Source organism: Lepidothrix coronata, unplaced genomic scaffold, assembly GCF_001604755.1.
Source record: "Lepidothrix coronata isolate B3197 unplaced genomic scaffold, Lepidothrix_coronata-1.0 Scaffold190, whole genome shotgun sequence".
NCBI lineage: Eukaryota > Metazoa > Chordata > Aves > Passeriformes > Pipridae > Lepidothrix > Lepidothrix coronata.
Window position 1 is genome coordinate 1,504,203 of NW_016690370.1, and position 13,625 is coordinate 1,517,827.

The following is a 13,625-nucleotide window of genomic DNA, read 5'->3' on the forward strand; positions in this document are numbered from 1 at the left end:
AAATTTCTTTTCTTCACCAAAAAAAAAAAATAAAAATCCAATGGCAAAATGTTAAAATTTAAAAACTTCAAGAAGCTTTGTAGCTGCAAAGGGGTTTTCCTGTCGAGTTGTCCTAACTTCATAATTGGGTTACCATTGGACAGTTATTAAATGTTTCATTTCTAAGGAATTTGCTTTGGCTCTCTGATTGTTATGTCGACCTTAAGCCTGAACAGCTTCTACTGTTCATTTCCACTACATTCAAGTTTGAATGTCCTGTGTGCTCCTAAAAATGCAATTGGTTTTGCTTTAGAGCTGAATTCAAAATGAGATTTTTTTAACAGCAAATTCAGTTGTGAAGTGGCCAGTGTCCCTTGAACATGAGTAATCAAGGGAAGCAATTTGGTTTCTTATATTTGTGGACCAAATAAGGTTATTTTTTTTGCTTTATTTATTGGTGGGTTTATGCTGCTGATTTGCTATACACTGACAGTCATCATCATCACAGAATCCCAGAAGGGATTGGATTGGAAGGGAATTTAAAGGTTATCTTGTCCCACCCCTGCCATGGGCAGGGACACCTTCCCCTATCCCAGGTTGCTCCAACCTGGCCTTGGACACTTCCAGGGATGGGGCAGCCGCAGCTTCTCTGGACAGTCTGTGCCAGGGTCTCCCACCCTTACAGGGAAGAATTTCTTCCCAATATCCCACCTAGCCCTGCCCTCTGGCAGTTGGAAGACATTCCCTCTTATCCTGTCACTCCATCCCTTGTCAACAGTCTCTCTCCATGTTTCTTGTAGCTCCTTCAGGCACTGCAAGGCCACAGTCAGGTCACCCCAAAGCTTCTCCTCTCCAGGCTGGACAATCTCAGCTCTCCCAGCCTCTCCTCCCAGCAGAGCTGCTCCAGCCCTCTGAACATCTTGGTGCTTCCTCTGGACTCGCTCCAACAGCTCCATGTCCTTCCTGTGCTGGGATCCCAGAGCTGGAGGCAGTGCTCCAGCTGAGATCTCAGGAAATCAATCATCAAATGTTGTCAGTTATCAAATCAAATTATCAAAGGACTGTTGAAGTTTGGTTGTCCTGTGTGGTGCCTTCCTGCCCACTTGCCAGAACAGGGTTTAACTGCAGCAGCTGGTCAGTCCCAAACCTGCTGAAAATTATCTCAAACAAAGGACAACACATTCAAAACGATACCTGATGTTAAATTACTCATCCCTGCCTGGAAAATCAATGTCTGTGTGCTGAGAAATCACATTTATAAGTGATGTAAGTCTGACTTTGCTTGGCCTGCTCATTTCTGCTACTCCTCTGCTGTGTCTCTGTGACCCTTCCCACATGTCTTTGAGATGTAGAACAGTGAGAAGTGTTCTCCGAATGAGGCAATTTCACTCAGCAGATAAAATAATCAGCCTTTTTCTAGTAGTCTCCTCATCCTCAGTTCAGTTTGAAGCTCTCCTGTCCTGCTGTGGCAGATGGAATTATCTTTGCCTCTCTCATTTGCGAGGTTGACCATCAGTCTCAGCTGTTTACGTGTCAAAGACAACATCTCAAATCCCCAAACTGCACCAAACGAGCACATGGAGGCAAAATAGCTTCCAAAATGTGAAATATGATGCTGAAATACCTCTGGATTATGTCAACAAATCCAGTCCAGAGGATAACTCTTCCAATGTAGTAAATGCATTATTTAAGCAACCACGGGAAACTTGGAAACACAAGATATTTGAAACCTCATTTGACAGAGATGCTTCACACTAAAGCAATTTCTCTCAAAGAAATGTGGATCTAATTTGCCAACTGTGATTTGAAGGAAGAAATATTTATATTGATTTTTGGGGGCCTTTTTTTCTTATCCTCCTGGGGTGGATTTTACTCCAGAGCAGAGGAGAGGGACAGAGGACAAAAGTACTGAGTTCTTCTCCTAAAATAACACTTCATCCAAGTTCCTTGTGAGCAGAAATGTCCTATTCCAGAGAGGTGACAACCCCATGCCTCACCAAACAATTTATTTTTAAACCCTGTATCATATTGTCATGAACTACCTCCTAATAAACACTAAATCTGAGAGGAATTCAGGAAATTTGGTTAAGGTGTCATCAGTGCTGAGTCCTCCCTTCAGGACCACTGAGGTTTAATTTGAATTAAGACAGGTATTAATTTGCAGGACAATAGAAATATTAAAAAAACCCACCACATTGAATAACAGATTTTCCTAATATTTTTTCCTGTATTTTCCAGTTCCATTGAGAGCTGGAGATGGGAACACTTTCAGAGTGACGATTCCCAAACTTTACCACGTGAGGCCACTGAAAATAAAAAGTCCAAGTGTTTTTTTTCACAGGTTTTATGAAGTCAAAAAGAAGGTGCAAAACTAAAAGTAAGATTTTTTTTTTTTCTTTTAAGGCACTTAGGAGTTTAATTTTCCAGCCTGAATTTTGTAAGGAACTCCTTGCTCAGGTGCCATTCAGGGCCAAGCTTTGTCCTTGTAACCTGTTATTTTAACGAGAGTGTTTTGGAACCTCACAGGCTTCCCGTTGTCACCAGGTCCAAGGAAAGATATGAAAAAGCTGGATGGGAATGACAGGGAGATTAATGGACCAAAGAAACCCCTGGGAAATCTCCAGCTGTTTTATTTCAAGGGCTTAACACTCATTTTGTACCTCCTGGTGTTGTCCACCTTCAACCACAGTGTTGGTTTTTTAATAATGTATTAACGAGAAGGAGAGAGGATTTATTATTTTTCTTGACTGTAACTTTTATTTATGGTACTGTTGTTTCTTCCCCTTGCAAAATCTACTGTTCTCTGTGTAGTTTGGTGCTAAAAAAAGACAAAATTTTCAGCTCTTACTAGAAAACTCTCTTTAAACTTTGAGTGCTTTTCCCCCACCCGTGTTAATCCAGTGACATTAATACTTCATTTTGGCATTTTTCACTTGGATATTTGTTTCAGCTTCGGTTTATACACAAACAGTGGCTTTGTTTGAAATGAAAGTAGAATGTTTACGTTTTTAATCTAAATCAAAATGTATTTTTCTGCTATACAAGGGAAAAATCCTCCTTACAGGGTTTTGGAGATGCCAGGGAAGGCAGAACCACTCTCTAACTTTGCAGTTGCAAACTCTCCCTGTTTCTCTGTTACAGGGCAGATAAACACAGGCTGATGGGCTGTTTCTGTGCCACTTTTGTCATGGTATTTTTCCCTGTATTTTGATTCCATAATATGATATATGAAACAAAATCAATAATTTTCCCTCAAAGGGTTAAGAGCTGACTAAATAATTCATGAGTCATTTGATCAATGTGACTCAGAGAATATCCACCAGCAGAGAACGATTTTTCTCAAATACCCCCATTATTTGAAATTATCTGACCGTTGTCTGGGGGAAATTTTTAAGTCCTTATATTGACCAGAACTGATTTTAAATAAGCACTTGCTATTTGTGCTCTGCTGCTTCTTTGTGACCTGCCAGCTCTGAGTCACCTTGTGCTGCCTGGCTGATTGGATCTGCAGCGAGTCCTTGATGAACAAGCATGAATAAGCCTTAAAAAAAAAAAAAAAAAAATAATTCTTGGTTCTGGTTGCAGGAGGAAAGAAAAGCAAGTTTAAACTTGCCTAAAGTGAACTGATTTCAACAAGAGATTGGGCAAAATTCATCTCTGGGTGAAGGTGCTTTTGTAGAGACTCTCCTCTCCCAAACCTGACTGCAGGGGGGTGCTGGTGGCACTTTGGCTGAGGTGGGACCTTCTCTGCCTGCACTGAGGGAAGAGGGAGAGAAATATTCAGTTTGGCTGCTAAATGCAAAATTATAATGGCAAAGAACGAACAGCTGTGACCAAAGTGCTGATAATGGTGTTAATTCTTAAATATGCTGCACCTCAGGCACAGTATTTTGTCAAATTACCTATAAATTACATTTATCACGTTTATGTGCAGGACAGCTGTTTAGGGTGTCAGGAAGTGTCTTTTGGGGGGGCTTTCAGAGCATGGAATGACAGAACGATTTTGGTGGGAAGGGACCTTGAGGACCATCCAATTCCAAACCCCTGCCATGGGCAGGGACACCTTCCACAAGTCCAGGTTGCTCCAACCTGGCCTTGGACACTTCCAGGGCTGGGGCAGCCACAGCTTCTCTGGGCATCCTGTGCTTCTCTGGGTAAAAGTGGAGATTTCCCAGGGCTTTCTTGATCCATTAATCTCCCTGTCATTCCCATCCAGCTTTTTCATATCTTCCTTGGACCTGGTGAGAATGGGAAGCCTGTGAGGCTCCAAAGGACTCTCGTTGAAATAACAGGTTCCAAGGACAAAGCTCGGCATCCCCGTGCTCTGAATGGCACCTGAGCAAGGAGTTCTTTGCAAAATTCAGGCTGGAAAATTCTACTCCTGAGTACCATGAAAGAAAAATCTTAATTTTAGTTATGAGATTTCTTTTGACTTCGGAGAGGGGCACCACCCTCACAGAGAAGAATTTCTTCCCAGTATCCCATGATTTTCCTCCTAGTGAGGAGGATCCTCATGGCAATTCCATGTCTGGGGATCATGGAATCCTAGACTGGTTTGGGTTGGGAGGGACCTTAAAGCTCATGCAGTTCCACCCCTGCCATGGGCAGGGACACCTTCCCCTATCCCAGGTTGCTCCAAATGTCCAACCTGGCCTTGAACACTTCCAGGGATGAAGCAGCCACAGCTTCTCTGGGCACATGCCCACTTTCTGGAATGGAGAAAATATCCATGTCATTGAGATCAGTGCAGCCCTTTCCAAACACTGTATTTTAAGGATATATTGTTTCGAGTCGTAATCCTTTATCCTTCTTATTCTTTATTGGCCCTGTGGAAACAAGGGTTACAAATGCATTAATCTCCCTGCCCCCTCTTTTTAAACCTTCATCCTGGAGTCTGGAATACATTTATCTCTCAGTCCCACGGGGCTGATCTGAAGGCCATGGAAATCAATGGCACAATTGGCTGGGCTTGCAGGGAACAGTGGGAATGGATTAAAAGGATGGTGGGGCACGTTCAGCTTGGAGATAGTTCTTGCAGCGTCTTGAAATGTCTGTGCTGGGGGGTGGCAGAATCCACCATCAAAACATTTTAATTCAGAGATTGAATGCAGAGATGGAAGTGCAGGAAGGAGAGACATTAATCAAAAGTTCTCTAATATTCAGGTTTTACTTGCACAGTTTCCATAGTAGGTTTATAATATGTGTTCCCATACATAAGTCTTGTCCATATCACATCTTCTGTTTCCTCCAACTGTGACAAGTCCTGTTTTAACTGCTAAAAAAAAAATCTGATTTTCCCAGTCCATTTCTTGGAGCGCGGAATTTATTTCTATGAATTTCTTAGCTAGGTTTTCTGTTTTAAAATTTCTCAGAAATTTAAAATAGAAATTTAATTAAATAAATTTAAATAAAGTTTAAAATAGAAACAAAAGAAATTGTTTCTAGGGTTATTAACAGCTTAGACACCTCTGAAATATTATTTTTTTTGTTCTTTTCTTTCAAGTCTGAATCCTCCCATGATCACGCTGACACAACAGCTCCCATAGATATGTGACCATGAAATCAGTCGTGTGGTTCTTTGCTCATGTGCAAATTGACTTCTTTATCTTTTCCCCCAAACTCTTAAAACCTGTTTTTCCTATAATAAATATAATATAATACAATATAATATAAATATTTATATATATAAAATAAGAGCCAAGGTGCTGCTGCACTCAGAGCACTTTCTTTATCCTTCTGGCCTCTATTTTCTTTTTTTTGTCTTCAAGTTTGGTGGCAAATTCCTGATTGGGCAGGTTCCCTAGTAAGAGATGTAATTCCTTGTGTCCCTGCTCGCTGAACAAAGCTCCAGGCACTGTATTTATCCAGATTACAGCTGATTTGTCATATGTCCTTATATAATACATTCTAATAGACTTAAACTGGGGGAGCCTTTTGTAAGTCCTGTGTAGGAGCTTCATCATCAAATCCTATTTGTTTTTTGGATTTGGGTTTTAATTCCCCACGAAATCCCTCTGTAAATGTCTTTTTCTTCCCAGAATAATGTCAAACAACTTTTCTGATTGCTATTGTTTCTTCTAGAACATGATGGGTTCCTCAGAGGTAGGATTTGTCATTTGTACATCTTTTCTTATCATGACTGAGAGTATTAGAAGTGTTTGGATTTTTTGGATGCTTTGTCCTGCACTTCCTAAGACCTTTCCTTATGAATACACTCATGGAATTTTGTTAAGTGGACTGGAATGTAAGATAACTAATTTTTGAACTCCAGCCTTGGGTGCAGTGAAATCTTGTATATTTGGGGCTTGTTCTAAGCACAAGTAGTTTTGCCAGTTATTTCAAGAGAAAAAAAATGACTTTTAAGAATTATCTGGTTGAGATTTAAGGCATCCTGATGCAACAACAGAAAGTTCTTTTGGCAGAATAAGGGACTCCCTGATCAAAATAATTAATGATTCCATAGGATAATCAGCTTGCAGCTACACTGGGATGGCTGTGCTGGTCTGCTTGCCCTGGAAATAAGATTTTAGCATTCCTAGATCTCCATTTCTAGTCTATAAAACTGAGATTTCCTGTGGAGGAATGGCATAGTCATCAATAGATTCATTTTATATAATTGGGTACTCTGGTGCTGCAATTAGAACTGACATTAAACACAAGCCAGGCTGCCAAACCACAGAAGTGATGGTGGAGAACGGGATCCTGCAGCATTTACACTTCCCAAAGCACCTCTGTTGCCCTGGTCAGCAGTCAGGCAGCAGGTTTTAAGTTTATTAAGGTGGAACTAAATTTGTTGGTTTGGGGTTTTGATTGGTTGGTTTGTTTTTAGACATTTTTTTACACATTTTTAGACATTTCTTTTTTAAAAAAGAAAAAAAAAACCATATAACTTCATTTTACCTGCTGTTACTCCCAGCGAACAACTTAACACAAATATTCAACATCATAAATTTAAAACAAATACTATAAATATATTCCTAGAAACACAGCCCCACAATAGCATAGGAGCATTTGGTGATTTGGTGACTTATGTTCTTAACAAATGCTGAAGTGATTTGAGTTAACCAAGTAATAACATTAACTTTTTCTGCAAAGACTATTAGTTCACCGGGAATAAAGCTTTTCTGCTCCAATAAATTTTAATGCATATTTATGGGTTGTGTTTAAAATGCTTGTGTATAGTTTTTGGGTTTGTTATTATGAAATGTTATCATGTGTTCATTCATGTACACATATTTAAGTGGTAGAATTAGCCTTTTTTTAAAAAGATGCAGAAACAGGCCATTGTGTGTTCTCTAAAGCAATAAAATGGTAAAGGAGGTTTGTAAAAAGCACTGCACATCTGTTTGGCAACAGAACAGCACCACTGGCAATGCCTGTGCATGTGACCATTAAGCTGCCTAAATAATGGTATCAGGACTGTGTACCTAAAGCAGAATAGTCTAAACAGTATGTGCTCAACAGGGTTTGCTGACTCAGGTCTCTGCTGCTGGGGACATCTGTTGCCTGCAGATGCCTGAACATGTCCTGTGCTTATGGGACTCATCCAGACAATTCTCATCCTTTATTCTCTTTCTTCACCTTATCTGGAATTTTAACATATTTTTAACTTTTTCTTCAAGTGCCCAAACAGTTCAGGCCATTGAATCTTCTCACTCTGTAACTGCAGTGATATTTCAGGGACCATAAATAACCTACATTTTAGAGTTTATGCTTTTCCTCTTGGAAAACACGATTAGAACTATGTTCTTACTGTTCTGAAGGCTTAATTTATTTGTCTTTCGCAGGCAGATTATTTAAAATCTCTAATATTCAAATGTAAATAATCAAATCTAAGTCCTATTTGCCGTAGATCTTAAAAGAAAATCTTCATTCCTTCAATCTTTGCTACCAACAGAGGAAAGCATCTTATGCAAGAAAAGAAAAAAGAAAAAAGAAAAAAAAAAGAATTTGCAGTTCATCTTTTGGATAAGACTATTACAAAGCTATTGGAAGCAAAAAGCCAGCCTACAAAAATGCATATTTTGTTGTATTGCCTCAGGTATGGAAGGATGAATTACAGGATTTGAGTCGTATTTATTTTCCACAACAGCTTAAGAACGTTAAAAACAAGTTAAAAAGTCGTCACTGGCCTCTTTGTTCGTGGTTTTGTTGTTGAGGCACTGGGGGGGGGGGGGTTGGGGCTGGGTGGTTCTTTTTCTTCCTCTTAAACTTCGTGAAAGCAGAATGTGAAAGTAGGTCACTGCAGCAGAGAGAGGGCCTTGGGTGGCTGAGCACAGCCCTGCAGCCCCCAGGGAGGGAGGTGTGGTGTCACCCCGGGCTTTTGGAGCCGGCTCTGCAGGAGCAGAGCATTCCAGAAGTCTGGAGAAGGGTCATCACCCACCCCGAGGACCTGCTGCCCAAGGCACGTGCTGCTGTTGGGCCGTTTCTGGCCCCGCTTTGGGCATCAGCCTCATCCAGGGCCGGGGGGAACAGGGAAGGGCGAGCTGGTCTGCTGCAGGATCGGGTCACTGGTGTCACTTCAGGCTTGGAGAGTGTTCAAACATGGTCCTTCTGCTCTATGAAATGGTCTCTTCCACCTTAGGCAGCTTTGGTCTGAATTTGGGGTTTAGATCCTGATGAGGATCTGAATTTTCGAACTTCTGTATTTGTCAGATAATGTCTCACTTTTCTATTTCTTTAAATGATGAAAGATGGATTTATTTTTTTTTTAATGCCTAAGATGATTTAATGACTTTTTCTTTTACGTTTTCTTAACAGGGATGACATTTAGACAAGGAAAAAAAAAAGAGCAGCCATCAATAAGTGGTTTTATTGGTTGAATTTTAATGTTATTTTTAAGCAAATAATGAATTACTTTGACTAATAACTGTAGAGCCAGACATGATTCATTCCATAATTAGGTTGACAGTCCCCATCAATCCTGTAGTTTTAGTTCATCTGATTATAAAATCTTGTCTCCTTTTCCCATAGAACATCTTTCCAAGCTGCACCCCATGAAATCCAAAGTGTTCCTGAGGACTCTCCGAGCAAACCTTTGGCAATTCCAGATCTTCAACCAAGGTGGGTCAACACCCAGCCCTGAGATTCAGCTTGGGGAATATCCACAATTCAGCCTTTGCTGATCACAAGTTTTTTTTCATAGAAAAGTTAAACCTGGGAAGCTGAAAATCCAGCTCTCCCAGAGGAACCGAGCGCAGCCAAAGCGCCGGTTGGGCACAAGCCAACAGCTCCGAGGGACAGAGGGAACATCCCACTCCATTTAGTCCCAGCACACAGGACTGAAGGCAAGGAATTGCCTCATATGAGAAGCTTCCACATGTTCTAGATCAGCTGGGTGGGAGATTCCTCAAATGCTGAATCAATAGAAAGAAGATTTTTGACTTCTTTTCAGGAAAACGACGGGATAAGAGCACATATCCTCAAGCTGTGCCCAGGGAGATTCAGGCTGGACATCAGGAGGAATTTCTTCTTGGAAAGGGTGGTCAGGTACTGGAAGGGGCTGCCCAGGGAGGTGGGGGAGTGCCCACCCCTGGAGGTGTCCCAGGAAGGCCTGGCCGTGGCACTCAGAGCTCTGGGCTGGGGGACAAGGTGGGCATTGGGCACAGGGGGGACTCTGAGATCCTGGAGGTCTTTCCCAACCTTAATGATCCTGTGATTCTATGATCCCAGAAGTGTCTGTGTGCCCATCCACAGCTCTCTGGGGTTCCTCCAGCTTTCATTCAAGCCAACAGCAGAGCCCTGAATAATTCCAGCCTGCTAATTCAGATGTCTGAGACTGATCTCTGCTCCTGCTGGAGCCACATCACCGTTGTTGAATTCTTGATCCCTCCCAACACCCACATTTCCTCCAGGAGGGGTAAATACATGCCAACAACCCCAAAGCCTTTGTGACACCACAGGGGTGACAGTCAGAGTACATTTTGTTGTATGATTTGTATCTCCCTGACACAGAGTTTCCACGGGAAAACTGCAGAATTCCTACACATGGTAATTTTTAGATCAATACATTCAGATGCATTGAGATGTTGTTACTTCTGTAGATAAAAATCCATTATCTGCCTTTGCTCTTATTCCCATCAGTGAGGGAAGTTGTTGGAACCTTCTTGAAATTTCCCACAGTAGCTGGAAAAATATTTATCATATTGACATGTCCGAGAATAAGCATTTATTTATCAATAAAAAACAAGGAATACAAACTTTTTGGCATGGTCTAAGAGTGTCTAACACATCAGCTGGGCAGTGGTGCTGTGGGCTGGCTGTCACACAGCCAGATTTCACTGTTCCCTCTGCAAGAAGAAACACTCCTCTTATAACAATTGGCTCCCAGTCTTAACTGGGTTTTTATACTGTAGTTCACACTTTTGCTTGTTGACAGATTTAGAGCTCTTTGTGAAAGCAATAATTGGCCTGGGAATATACCTGGCACGATTCCCCAGAAAGGAGCAGGAATTAGATTGCCTGAGGTCTTTCATTAGCTGGGAAAACTAATGGAACGTGCTGCTGCCACTACTGTGTCCTTCCAGGAGAGCTGAGATCCTGCTGCAGGACTGGGAGAACAGGACACACCACTCCCCTCCCTGGCTGCACTGGAGCTGTTTGGCAGCTGCTGCAAACATTAATTTACAAGAGCACGGAGTGGCAGGACAAGGGGGAGTGGCTTCAAAGTGACAGAGAGGAGGTTTAAATGAGACATTAGGAAGGAATTGTTCCCTGGGAGGGTGGGGAGGCCCTGGCACAGGTTGCCCAGAGAAGCTGTGGCTGCCCCTGGATCCCTGGGAGTGTCCAAAGCCAGGTTGGACAGGGCTTGGAGCAACCTGGGCTAGTGGAAGGTGTCCCTGCCCATGGCAAAGGGTGGCACTGGATGGGCTTTAAGGTCCCTTCCAACCCAAACAATTCTATGGTTCTGTGATAATTTTTAGCACTTCTGTGGTGGTTTCCCTCATTGAAGCTCCTGAGCATCCCCCATGGGAAGGAACTGTGACTCCTGCTTGGCTCAGTGTGGGAGGAGAGAGGTGAGGCAGAGCCTCGACATGTGCTCCATCACTCTTTGGGCTGCAAAGCAAACCTGCAGAGACCTTTCACTCATCCCAAGATGCAGCACATCACAATCTCAACCCTTGGACCCCTCTGAAGGTCCTTCCAGGGGCTCCAAGAGCTGGAGAGGTATTTTGGACACAGGCTTGGAGTGCCAGGACAAGGGGGAATGGCTTCCCACTGCCAGAGGGCAGGGTTAGGTGGGATATTGGGAAGGAATTCCTGGCTGTGAAGGTGGTAAGGCCCTAGCACAGGTTGCCCAGAGAAGCTGTGGCTGCCCCTGGATCCCTGGAAGTGTCCAAGGCCAGGTTGGTCAAAGCTTGGAATAACCTGGGCTAGTGGAAGGTGATTCTGTGATGGCCTGAGAGACCTGTGATGTCCTTTTGGTGCAGAGGAGAGCCCAGGTGGGATTTGAGTCTCCGGGGGTGTTCGTTGCTGCCAGGACAAGCCCAGAGAAGCTGAGCTGATCCACCTCAAAGAAGGGATCTGAGGGTGGGCAGGGAGGTCTCCTGTCCTGCAGAATTCCCCATTCTTTGTCAGGAAAAACAAGAGGAGTGGCCAGTGGGAAAGATATTCAGCTGGGTTTGGAGTTCATTTTAGTGTTGGAGGTTTGCATTTTTTGGTTGGGTTGTTGTTGTTGTTTTTTTCAGACTGTATCTTTTATCTACACAAAACCCCCCATAATCTCTTTTCATGAATTTGTAGAAAGATGCTTCAGGAATTTAATGCCACAGGGTCATATTCTGGCTATTAATATTAATGCCTTAATCCTGGATTTGGAGGCACTTTCTAGAATAAAACTAGAAAACTGTGCACTTTTTGAAAAGTTTTTAATAATACAGGAGGAGTAAAACATATCCCACTTGAGCTATTTTGGATCCAAAATTATCAAAAGTTCTTGATCTGAAGAAGTATTTCTGAGGAGATTCAAAGATCCTGAAAGAAATCCTATATAGGTAATCTTTAAATTAATTGTTGGTTGTATGGAATCGACACCTAAGGAGCTAAAAAGCTTTATCTGTGCAATCATTGTATCTTTTCAAAGTGAAGAGAGATTGGGTGGAAGTCAGTGGGAGAGTAAAAATAGAATTGTTATGTAAAATTGTTTTGGAAAGAAAAGGAAGTGTTTTTCCATCCGAGACATCCCGGTTTGTTCCGTTCACTGTGATTCTCTTTCCTCTGGAAAAAAAAAAAAATCTGATTATATTCCTTATGTTTTCATTCAGTGAAGGTAATTTTAGGAAATTAATTTCCCTCATTAGGTTGTATAACTCAATCCTGATTTACTGAAATGATCTTAGGAAGGAGAGGCAGACTCAGCTTTAGATATGAAAGTATTTGAGTAAGAAAGCCTGCAAGTTTATTATTCCTGTCAGTTTGGAGAATTTTAAGGGGTCTGATTTGAGGGATGGTCTATGAAATCCCTAATAAACCTCTCTGCCCTGGAACACTTCAGTGTTTTAAGGCTGCTCTAATATTGCTTCCACAGATGTGCTACTGAATGAATCAAAACTAAGTTTATGCCCTTGGGTTAGGCCCTGTCTCTACCTCAGACAAAAAGTCCTTATTCAGGAAAATCATATATATGAGATATAATTTGTCCTGAAGCGCTTCTGAGACCCTGAAACTAAAGTAACTAAATGATAAAAAAAATCATAATTAACCCAAAAGGTCGTTTTTGGTTATTTCATATTTTTTCAGAAGGAAATAAAACAAGAAAAATAACAGGTTGATCTTCACGTTTGGGAGTGGATTTGTATTCGTGGCAGTTTGCTGAGTAAAATCACCTGTGTTAAGTGATAATGTAGTTAATTGTTTGTGGGAAGTATAGATATTCCTATAGGTGGTTCTGGAAGTAAAAACTAAAGTAGCAAATTAAAATAAAAGTAGTAATTTATATTTTATTCAAGCCAGTTTTACTACCAGCCCTCTCTACCTAAATACCTGATATCTGTCAAATGACCCGACCCATCAATACAGAAGCAGAGAATACATGAAATAAAACTTAGGACTTTAAAATCTTATCTGATACAACAGCTGAGATGGTTTCTGCAATTAGGACCCGGGAAAAATTAATGCTCATATTTTATATATCCTTCAAAAAACAATCCTCATATTTTATATATCCTTCAAAAACCAATCCAAGCATAAAATAAATATAGTTGGCTAGAAAAGTGTCCCAAATCAGTGTTATCTCCCAGGGTTTTGCTGATCTGGGATCTGATTTTGAAACTAATGCACTGGTGCAACGATGTTGATTTTGTGAAGAGATTTGAACAGAATCTGGGGTTTTAAACTTGGGTTCCAGTCAAGCCTTGACTGGAAGGACCTTATTTCCATTTCTGTGTCTCCAGCTGTTAAAACCCTGCCAGTAGCTCGGAGAGGAGACAGGAGAAATTTGGACTTCCCTGCTCCTGGATAGGAATAAATCCCCCTGTTAACTCCTTTCTGCTGGGGAGACCCAAGGAAGCTTCGCAAGAGCAAAGCTGGGGTATTTTTTTGGAGAGAACAGGCTGTTCTCTGCAGGTATGAGGACCAGGAGTCACTCACAACATGCACAGGCCAAAATTTTCACGGCTGGATGCTGAAAATCAACTACTGAGATCCTA

The 13,625-nt window shown here is 41.7% G+C and overlaps 1 long non-coding RNA gene across 2 annotated transcripts in view; it reads left to right on the forward strand.

The window, feature by feature from the left end:
* LOC108505408 overlaps positions 1-13,625 on the forward strand; it is a 43,985-nt gene that overhangs the window by 10,835 nt on the left and 19,525 nt on the right. For both annotated transcript variants that reach the window (XR_001877494.1, XR_001877495.1), the window contains exon 4: positions 8,953-9,042. This is a non-coding gene — a long non-coding RNA (uncharacterized LOC108505408). The remainder of the gene's footprint in view (positions 1-8,952; positions 9,043-13,625) is intronic.